Genomic DNA, 11,423 nt, shown 5'->3' on the forward strand with positions numbered 1-11,423 from the left:
TGTGTGTGTGTGTGTGTGTGTGTGTGTGTGGTTAATCATAAGGTCACACAATTTGACCAGTGAAGGGAGGGGTGAAAAAAGGAAATGTGAAAGCATCTTTGATTGAACAGGTTGTCATTTTCTCATTTAAAGGATATCTTTTCCTTATCATATATCAATTTGACTATAGGTATATAGTTTGATTCCTGGGTTCTCGATTCTCTAATCCATTGGTCTCTTTTCTGGTCATTGTACTAATACCATACTATTTTAGTTACTATATGTGTGCAGTAGATTTTGAGAACCAGGAGTCATCGCCACTTCATTTTTATTTTTCATCAGAATTTTGCTTATCTCGGGTCTCTTTCTTTTTCAAATAAAACTGCAAATTGTAATTTCTATCTCCTTGAGGAATGACTTTTGTATGTGTACTGGGATTGAGTTGAACCTGTATATGGATTTTGGTATAATTTTCATTTTCACAATATTGATCTTCCTATCCATGAATACAGAATATTTTTCCCCAATTGGTTAGGTCTCTTATTTTTTCTTGTAGTAGTTTTCCTTAAAAATATTGTGTGTGTGTGTGTGTGTGTGTTATTTTGCTGTTGTTAAGTACAGTTGTGTCAAGGCCGACTCATAACAACCCCATGAACAATAGATCTGAACTCTGAGCTATCCTTGGCCGTCCTTATCATTCTTGACATATTATAGTCAATTTCCACCTACTTGCTGTCAACCCATCTCATTGAAGGTCTTCTCCTTTGCTGATCCTCTGCTTTCCCAAGCATGATGTCTTTTTCTTAGAAATATCCTCTCCTTACATGCCCAATCTATATAGGACAAAGCTTCACCAACTTTTCCTCCAAGGAATATTCTGGTTGAACCTTCTCTACTACTTATTTGTTTGTTCTTTTGGAAGTCCTTGGACTATTTGCCACTCTTCTCCAGCGCTAAAACTCAAATGCATCCTTTCTTCTGTCATCCTTTTCTTGTTGTCTAGCTCTCAGATACATTCTAGGTGATTGGAAAGGCTGTAGCTTGAATCAAGCGTCCCTTCATCTTTCTACTGACACTTCTCTTCAGGACTTTGGAGAGATTCCAACAGCAGACTTTCTCAATGCTCTACGTCCCTTGATCTGATCACTGGTAGCAAGAGTGTTGACTGTGGGTTCAAGCAGAATGAAATAGTTGAGATTTTCAATCTTTTCTCCATCTATCATGATGTTACCTATGAGTCCAGCTGTGATGATTTTTGTTTTCTTGATGTTATTGTTGTTGTTGTGTGCTGTCAAGTCAACTGCAACTCATAGAGACTCTATTTACAGCAGCTCTGAAGCCTTCCCTGTGCTGGGCCAGTCTTACTGTTTATAACACACCTACTCTTATTGCCCCAGTTTCTGTATCAAGCTCTCCCTCCACCCTTCAAAGCATAATGTCCTTCTCCAAGGACCGGTTCCTCTTGGCCACAAGCCCAAAGTATGTGAGACAGCCTTTCAAATTTCTAGCCTCCAAGGAGAAACTTAGTTTCACCCTCTCCAAGACAGATTATTTGTTTTTTTTATAGTCCTTGGTATGTTCAAGACTTTCCTCCAGCACCACAACTTGAAAGCATTGATTCCTTTTCTGTTATCCTTAGTCATTGTCCATCTCTCTGATGCATAGTAAGCACTTGCGAAGACCCTGGCCAGTTCAGGTGCACCTTAGTCTCTAGACCGACGACATTGCTTTTTAGTATTCTGGAGAGGTCCTTGCCAGCAGATTTTCCCAGTGCAATTCATATTTTGATTTCCTGACTGCTGGTACTGAGAGTACCTTAATTTTGAGTGCCTTGAATTTCAATAATTCATATTGAAGGCTTTGATTCATATTGAAGATCCTTGATCCTCTGCAGCAAGAGCTTCAGGTCCTCCTCACTTTCATCATGAAAGCTTGTATCATCTGCATAATGCTGTTTATTGATGAGATTTGCTTTAAATGTGGTGCCATACATTTTTTCATATAGTTTCTCAAATGATTGGCTCAGCATGTAGACTGATTAAAGATAGAGGATACAGCCCTGATGCAAATTTTTCTTGGTTTTAAGCTAAGCAGTGGTCCCTTGTCTGTTCAGACAATAGCTTCTTAGGCTAGTTATAGCTTTAATATAAGCACAATTAAGTGTCCTGGAATACCCATTCTTCTCAAGGTTAGCCAGAGTTTGTTATGATCCACACAATCAAAGGCTTCTGCATAATCAATAAGACACAAACAGATATTCTTTTTATATTCTCTGAGTCAAGATCCATCTGACATCAGCAATTATATTCCTGGTGCTACGGCTTCTAAACCCAGCTTGAACTTCTGGCAGTTTTCTACCAATATACTTTTCTAGCCATTTCTAGGTTTTCTTGAGCAATATTTTGCTTGCATGTGATATTAAAGAATTTGTTTGATAGTTTCCACACCCCGTTGGATCGCCATTCTTCGGAACGGGAACAAATATTAATCTCTTCCAGTTCAAACAGCTATGTAGGTGTTGTCAAATTCCCTTGCCCAGACTGGCGAGCACTCCAGGGTTACATTTGATATTTGGACCATGTCAACGAGTATCTCACTGATTCCTGGGACTTATTTTTTTCCCAATGCCTTCAGGATAGCTTGAACTTCTTTCTTCATCATCATTGACTCTTTATCATATACTACCTTCTGAAATATTTCAGTGTCACCCAATTCTTTTTTTCTAATTAACTTTTTATTTGACCAATTCTTTTTTGTTCAGTGACTTCATGTGTTCCCACTACCTTCTTTTGATGCTTCCTGGATCATTCAAGATTTTTCCCATAGCATCTCTCAGTATTGCAACTTGAGGCTTGAAATTGTTTTTAAGTTCTTTCAGTTTGAGAAATGACAAATAAGTTCATTTTGTCTAGTTCTTTGCACATTCTGTTATAATTTAATCCTTTATTTTGTCTTTTTAAGCTGCCCTTTGATATATTCTCCTCATTTCTTTTACTTTGCTAGCTTCTTCCCTTCATTTTGGCTTCTTGATGGTCTAGAGAAATTTTCAGCCTTTTCTTTTTTCTGAATTTTTAAAAATAATTTAAAAAAAATTGTACTTGTTTATTTACAAAATTCAAATACATTGTTTTTCACACCAGATCTTTCCCATTTTCTTTACCCTCCTCCCCCCACCATTAGATGGTGTGACCCTATGATTTCCTCTCTCTTGCCCATAGCCCATTCTCACCCTCTGCTACCACCCTGCCCCCCTCCCTTGGTTCCTCATACACATTCTACAATAATGGTCCTATACTGTATTAGTCTTTATGGGACTGAGTTAGTTCATTCAGCATAATGCTCTCCAGACCCTCCCAAATTAGGTAGAAATTTACCAAATCATTACTCTTGTGTGCTACATAGTATTCATCATGTGAATAATTTCTCAATACATTTGATTGTGGTTGGACATTTGGTCTGTTTCCATGTTCTTGCGATGGTGAATAGTGTTGCTATGAACATTAGTGTACAAGTCTCCATTTGTGCCTCAGCTCTTTTCTAACATCCATTTTGTTCTTTTCTATGTCTTCTGTCTTTGTAATGCCCTTTTGTTCTCTTCATATATGATATCTTTAATGACATCTCACAATTCATCTGGTCTTTGATCTTTAGCGTTTAATGCCTCAAATCTGTTCTTGAGATGACTTTTCAATTCAGAAGTGATTGACTCAACAACGTATTTTGGCATTTATGGACTTTCTTTCATATTCTTCAACTCAATTTGAACTTCTTGTTGTTGTTGTTAAGTGCCGTCGAGTTGCAGGCGACTCATAGCGACCCTATGAAGGAGAGTCATCGATGCTTGGGTGCCTTTCATCCTCTCTCCAGGTTCATAGGGTTTCCGGAACTTGCACATGATTAATTCTGTTTCACGGTAAGCACCTAACCTGGATTGGACTGCTGATACTGAGCTTCCCCAGTAATTCCATAGATAATAGTCAATGTGATTTCTGCACAGTCTATTTGATGAAGTTCATGTGTATAGATGCCATCTGTTTCTTTTTTTTTCCACAAGCATTACAAATTTATTTTCTTAACAATAAAAAAGGGGAAGTGGGGTAGGAGGGAGCAATCTAGCAGTAGTGGCATATATTAATAAAAATTAATATTAATAAAAAAATTTAGCATTACCATTTATTGGGGACAAACACTAACTTTACTTATATTCCATGGGGAGGAAAAAATATTTCCAGCGCAAAAAAGAAATCAAAGTGGTACTTAATTTGCAAGACTCCTGAGCCTGTCTGGCCCAGATGCAGCCCTTCTTACACATCTGTGTACAATCAAAACAGCAAAGAAACACTGTTTTCTACAGAAACACAGGTTATTCTTCACAGCCCTACATGGAAATGTAGTTAACAGTATAAAGCACTCAACGAAAAGTAGTTAACAGTATAAAGCACTGAAGGAAAATCAACCTGCAGTTGTCTATGGATTACATGGGATGGTATCCTGTAGTGTAGTGTAGTGAAAGCTATGGGTCCAAAAAAGCCCAGTGTGTGTGTGTGTGTGTGTGTGTGTGTGTGTGTGTGTGTGTGTGTGTGTATTTAATTTAATACTCTTTAAAACAAAGATCAAAGTTCACTTGTCTAAGCCATTGCATTGACCAAAATAAAAATAAAATTAAAAAGGGACCAAGTAATTATTTTAAGTTTAAAATTCCAAAACCCTCCAATTTATACAATAGGGAGAGACGTTCTATCAAGGGTTTCTGGAAAGGCCAGGACTGTGTCAGCTGAACGAGAGGACATAACCATCAGCTCACTGCAATGGTCCTGGGTCTGTTAGTTCAATAAAAATACAACCTGATACCACATACACATGGATATGATCTTTGCCGGTTAGGTTACTGATAAAATCAGTCTCAGACAAATTTCTAAACTGTGGTATGTAACGAGATACAATTTAGAAACTTTCCAATAAAAATTGTATATAGTGTCATTTTAATTGAGCAAAAAATAATGAAATTAAGAATGCGTCTCGCTGCTGGGAGAGAAAGCAGTGGTTCTGGTGGGCCCGAGGTGGGTGGTGATCTCCGCACACCTGGAAGGGGGTCTGCGCAGGAAGCATCTGGTTTTCTCTGGTGCTCGCAGCTCTGGGTCCAGTGTTTTTCCCACAGTGTTTGAGTCATTTAGTCAGTTGGGGAAGGGGGTGCTTTCTGTGGTTCCTTCTTTCACAGCCCAGAACCATCCAAACAAAACAAGTGCTGGGGTGCACTGGGCATGGCCTTACAGGCCCCAGTAGGGGGTCATAGGAAGGAGGCCTGGATCCCATGCTTGGCTGCTTATTTCCTCTCCTCTGGCCCCATCACAACAAACTGAGTAGACCCTTCCCTCACTGCAGCTTCCAGTTTGTCAGTCACTGTGTCTTAGCGCACTGGAGGTATCACGGAATCCAATTTTTCAAAGCAGTTTCAGTATTTTCAGTATAGATGTTAGGATTTAGTATTGGTTCATAGCCAGTAAAGGTTCAGCACCTCCCTCACATGGACAGCAGTCCGTTTCCTGTCCTTGACAGCCCCTTGCTCTGCTGGTCCAGCTGGGACAGCTACTTCAGGACATTTAGTGCAGCCATATCATGACAGGACTCCACATCCTTTCCAATGGCATGATTGATCAGAGGCGGCTGGGAGGAACAATTGATTAGAGATACAAACTCATTCTTGTTGTTTTGGAGGAAGTCTTTGTATTCAACCTGGAATCCCTGGACTCTCAAGAGATAGTCCAGCTGCTTGGAGGACCTCCTGAGAGGACCATGGCATGGGGACTAAGAGATGTTACTCTTTAAAATGGTCTCAGTTGTGGGCAAGATGTCTCCATACAACAATTCACAGGGGTGTGGGAGACGTGCTATCTGTGTTTCTTGAAAAGGTATTTACTTTGAAGAAATAATTGAAAATACAAATTTCAAGCATTCGATCTCCAGCCTCATTTCTCTCTCAAATTTCATAATTTCCTAATACTCATTTTCCAAATCCCAATCTTGACACTCAATTGTTCTACTTGATTTTGGTTTGTGTTTTTTTTTTGTTTTGAGGGTTTTTTGTTGTTGTTGTTGTTGTTGTTGAGTGTTTGAGATTTTTTTTGTGTACACTATCATAACATTTATATATACTGATAGTTTTACCACCTCTTTGCCAACTTTTTATCCTGGCAAGAACTTCCATTCAAATACTGAATAGAGGTGATACTTGTCTGGTTGCTGTTCACAAAGAGGGACTTGCTCTTGGTTCTGCATACGTACTTTTTACCATGTTGAGCAAACTCCCCTCTATTCTTATTATTTTGAATGCTTTAATCAGGAAGGGTTATTGGATTTTGTAAAAATCTTTTCTGCCTCAGTTGATAAGATTATGTGTTTCTTGTTCTTTTCTTTGCTAATGTTATAAAATACATCATTGTTTTATGTTATAAAATCCTTATATACTTGTTATGAATCCCATTTGATCATGATGAATTGATACACACTCCCACACAAACACACATTGTTGAATTTTATAGGTCAGAATTCTCTTAAGGATTTTTGTAACTGTTTTCACAAAGGATATTGGTCTATGGTTTTCTTTTCTTTTTTTGGTGATGCCTTTTCCTGGCTTTGGTGTTAGTGTTATTCTTGTTTCATTGGATAACTCTGAGAGTATTCTTTCTAGAACTAGTAGTATGGTTAAGAAAAGGGCCATATTTTATCAAAATTCACGTAACTTGTTGTTATTTAGTGAACAGTATTAAAAGAAAACGGATACTTGGCTTGCCAACTAGAGTCTAACCTTGAGCAGAAAGGTCTGAATTCATAAAAATACAAAGATACTACAATAAATGTCTTGAAGATGCATGACTTTGCACCAGACAAAACTCAAATTTATTTATTTTTTTTAATTTAGTTTGTTTATTTTTCATTTCAATGAACATCTACAGAGATTTTGGAATTCCATTCATTCATTGTTGCACCCTTCTCCCTGCAAGAAATGCAACTTATATAGGACTCACACTCTAAAATTCATAATACTGTCATTGAGTCTGTGTATGATTCAAACCCTTAAATTCTTATAGTTGTTGTTTACCTTTTAGTAATTTCCAGATCATAGGCATCTCATGCACAAAAGAAAGAAACAGTTCTGTGCCTTTCTCAAAACTGTTATTATGCTTAGGGAGCTCTGGTGGCCTAGTGGCAAGAAGCTGCATTGCAATCCCAGAGGTACACAGTTAGAATCCACCAGATGCTCTTCTTGAGAAGGGGGGGCAAAATCCTCCTGTACCAGTCAGATCCAATTTGATGGTACACCCAAAGGTCATTACAAAGACAGAGGAGGGAAAAAAGAACAAAATAGATGTCAAAAGAGACTCTGAACATTGCACTCGAACACTGAGAAGCCAAAGCAAAGAGAAGAAATGAGGAAGATTTCAAAGGGTAGCTCATGGAGGCAAAATATTATAATGAAATGAGTAAAGAACTAGAGTAAGAAAAGTCAAAAGGGAAGAACTTGCTAAGCATTTCCCAAGTTGAAGGACCTGATAAACAAATTCAAGCCTAAAGTTGCAATACTGGAAGATGCTATAGCAAAATCTTGAATGATACAGGAAGAATAAAAAAGATGGAAGGTATACATGGAGACATTGTGCCAAAAAAAATGACTGACACATAACCATTTCAGGAAGTAGTATATGATCAAGAACCAATGATATAAGGGAAGAAGTTCAAACTTCTTGAAAGAATTAGCAAAAAATAAGACCACAGGAATAGATGGGATATGAATTGACATATTTCAACAAACAAATGCAGCCCTGGATATGTTCACCAGGTTGTTCCAAGAAATCTTGAGGATAGTCACCTGGCCATCTAACTTGAAGAGATCTATATTTTTCTCCCCTTCCCCCAAAAAGATCATTGAAAAACATGCAGAAATTATTTAACAATATCACTAACATCACGTGCCACCAAAATTTCGCTGACGATTATGTAAAAATGACCAGAACAGCATATCAAAATAGAAGTGCCAAAAATATAAGCTGAGTTTAGAAGAAGCTAGTGGCACCAGGGATACCATTGCTGATATCAGATGGATCTTGACTCAAAGCAAAGAAGGTCAGAAATAAGTCTGTTTAATTGACTACGTAAAGGAATTTGATTGGGTGGGTCATAACAAATTGTGATTAATATTGAAAATATTGGGAATCCTAGAAGACTTGATTGTGTTCACGTGAACCTATACCTAAACCAGAAGCTATTATCAAGGAAGCACTACAAGGTTCAAAATCAAGAAACGAGTGCATCAGGAATGTATCCTTTCTCCATACTTTTTCAATCTATATGCTGATAAGATTACTCGGGAGGCAGAACTTTATAAAGAAGAATGTGGCAGCAAGATTTCAGGAACACGAATCAACAAACTATGTGATGCAAATGACACAATCTTTTTGCTGAAACTGAGGAAGACTTGAAGTGATTGCTTGAGAAGGTTAAGGACTTATATTTCAACATTAAGAAACAAAATTCGTCACCACAAAGCCAATTATTGTTGTTATATGCCATGAAGTTACCTGCAACTCATAGAGACCCTATGTGCAATATCTCTGAACGTTGACCTATCCTGAGGTAGTCTCACTTCTCCAACATATCTACCCCCATTACCTCAGTTACTGTGTCAATCCATCTCATGTAGGGTCTCCCTCTCATGCTGTCCCTCCACCATTCCAAGCATGATATCCTTTTCCAGAGACTAGTTCCTATTGGTAATATGCCCAAAGTATGTAATATGGAGCTTCAGAAGGTTAGGTGTAGCTGGAAAAGGACAAGGTGGGTACAGGCTGCAACCAACTTCAGGAAAGGTGGTCTGGAGGAGAATGAGAGGGAGAGGAAGATGTGTATCCTACCTCAGAATACAGACTTACCCTACAGCCTTCGGTCAGGCCAACCTGGGTTGATTCTCAGGCAGCCCTATGGGAGGGTTGACAAATACTTCTGACACCTCTAACCATTTCAGTCCTCATGGGGTGTTTTTCCCTAATTCACTTATTTAATACCTTTCCTTAATAATACAAGAAGGCATGTATTATCATCCCCTTTACTGGAGCCCTGGTGGTGCAATCAATAGCTAAGAACTCAACTTCTTTTTTTGATTAGCAGCCCTTTAGTGAGTGGAACCTCTTATTCAGACCAGTAGCGACCCAGAATCAGGTATGGTTGTTTTTTGCGTTGGTATTTTTTTTAAGTTGTTGTTGTTGGGTTTGTTGGTTTGTTTATTGGTTAGTTGTTTTATTTTGTTTTGTTTTGTTCCCCCCCCCATTAGCTCTTTGGTGGCTGGGGCCTCTTATTTGAGGCATATTTAAACTGAAAATTAAGCCCTTTTGATTAATAGCCTTTTGGGTCATCAGGCTTTATGTGAAGCACCAGAATCAGATATTCAGCAGAGATTTTTCATATGACCTAAATACCCACATCCGGGACATTACCCTACTGTGCCAGAAATATCAACCTAAACCCTTTGATACTCTTCTGGGAGAGCATACTGCCATATCTATGCAGGCTTCAACTGCATCTGGTGACATAATATGCTTATGTCAGATTTGCTATTAGAGGTAAAATACTAATTTGACTGTTTTATTAGGGACATTCATTGATCTAAGTAGTACAGTATCTGTCTGTCAGTTTGCTGTACTGAGGTAACGTGTGAATTTCTGTTAGTACCGAAAGCTATGCCACCAGTGCGTCAAACACCACAAGGGTCACCCATGGTGGACAGGTTTTAGTTCTCAGATTAAGACAGACTAAGTAGCATGATTTTCCATCCACTTCTTAAGTAGCAGGCCTCTGAAAATCTTATGAATTGTAGAGGAACAAGGTTAGTTACAGTATCAGAAGCAGATCTCTTGTAAGTCAATTGAAATGAGGAAAATATTGGCAAATATTCTTTAATAATTGGGGCATAGAATGAACGAACATGAATGGTGGAAAACTCAATGTTGTGAAAAGTGAAATGAAACACATGAATATCAACATTCCTGGCATTAGTGATATAAGATGGACTAAATCTGGCCAATTTAATTCAGACAATCACATGATATACTACATCAGGAATTAAAAAGAGAAGAATGATGGTGTTCCAGTTAAAAAAGGATAATTTCTAGTTTTATTTTAAAGTGCAATGTTCTGAGTGACAGGATATTATCCATATCCATGCTAGAAAGCCTTGTCAGTATGACCATTATTCAAGTATATGCTCCTACATCTAAAGCCAAAGATGAGAAAATTCAATTTTTTTTAACAAATCTTGCAGTCTGAAATGGACTAAACATTTAATCAAGATGAGCTAATAATTGGTGACTGGAAAAAGTTGGTAATAATGAAGAAGGAAAGTAGTCAAAAAGTGTACTTGTTAATGCAAATAAAACTGGATATATAGAATTTTGTATATTCAATGATTTATCCACTATGAACAGCTTTTTAAAAAAGCACAAATATTGACTTTACATCTATGGGAGCAGTCATTGGAAAAGCTCAAAATTGGTAAGTTAAAACCACTCCGGGAGTGTATTTGTGGAATAGATCATCAGTTAGTCATGGGCATGGTCAAAATGAGGCCAAAGAAATTAAAACATGTCCATGATAACCAAAATATTATCTTGAGTCTATCTGACCTGAATTTAAAACTTATCCTAAGAATAGATTTGAAGCAATAAACATCAACGATAAAAGACCAGATGAGTTGTGGGATGACATTAAGTATAATATCCATGAAGACAGCAAAAAGTTATTACAAAAACAGAGGAGAAAGGAAAAATCAGAATGAATATCAGAAGAGACTCAAAACTATACTACAGTGTTTCTACTACATCAGGAGAATGTTTTATTTATGTATTATTGACTATACAAAGGCATTTGTCTGTGTTGATCATAACAAGTTATGGTTAACAATGAAAAGAATAGGAATTCCAGAACACTTAAGAGTGCTCATGCTAAAGTTATACTTAGGACAAGAGGCTGTTGTGTGACACATCAAGGGAACACTGTTGTAAAATTAGGAAAATATGTGCTGCAGCATTTTATCCTTTCTCAATACCTATTTAATCTGTAAACCGGGTAGATTATTTGAGAAGCTGGACTCTGTGAAAAAGAATGTGGTATCAGGATTGGAGAAGACTCATTAATAACCTTCTTTATGCAGATGACACAAACTTGCTTGCTGCAAGTGAAGAGGACTCGAAGTGCCTGCTATAGAATCAAAGACTGCAGCCTTCAATACGGATAGCATCTTCACACCACAAAAACTCCCCAAATCCTCACTTTGTGTAATTTACAACCTGAGATACCACTGTAAAGTCAGCTATTAGTCAGAACCGACTTGACAGCAATGGGAGAAGGTAAAGAAAGAGAACTTTCAGTTATCCAGACAACAATAAAATCTTTAC

This window comes from Elephantulus edwardii, unplaced genomic scaffold (assembly GCF_000299155.1).
Source record: "Elephantulus edwardii isolate Elephantulus edwardi_28Jun2011 unplaced genomic scaffold, EleEdw1.0 scaffold00044, whole genome shotgun sequence".
Lineage (NCBI taxonomy): Eukaryota > Metazoa > Chordata > Mammalia > Macroscelidea > Macroscelididae > Elephantulus > Elephantulus edwardii.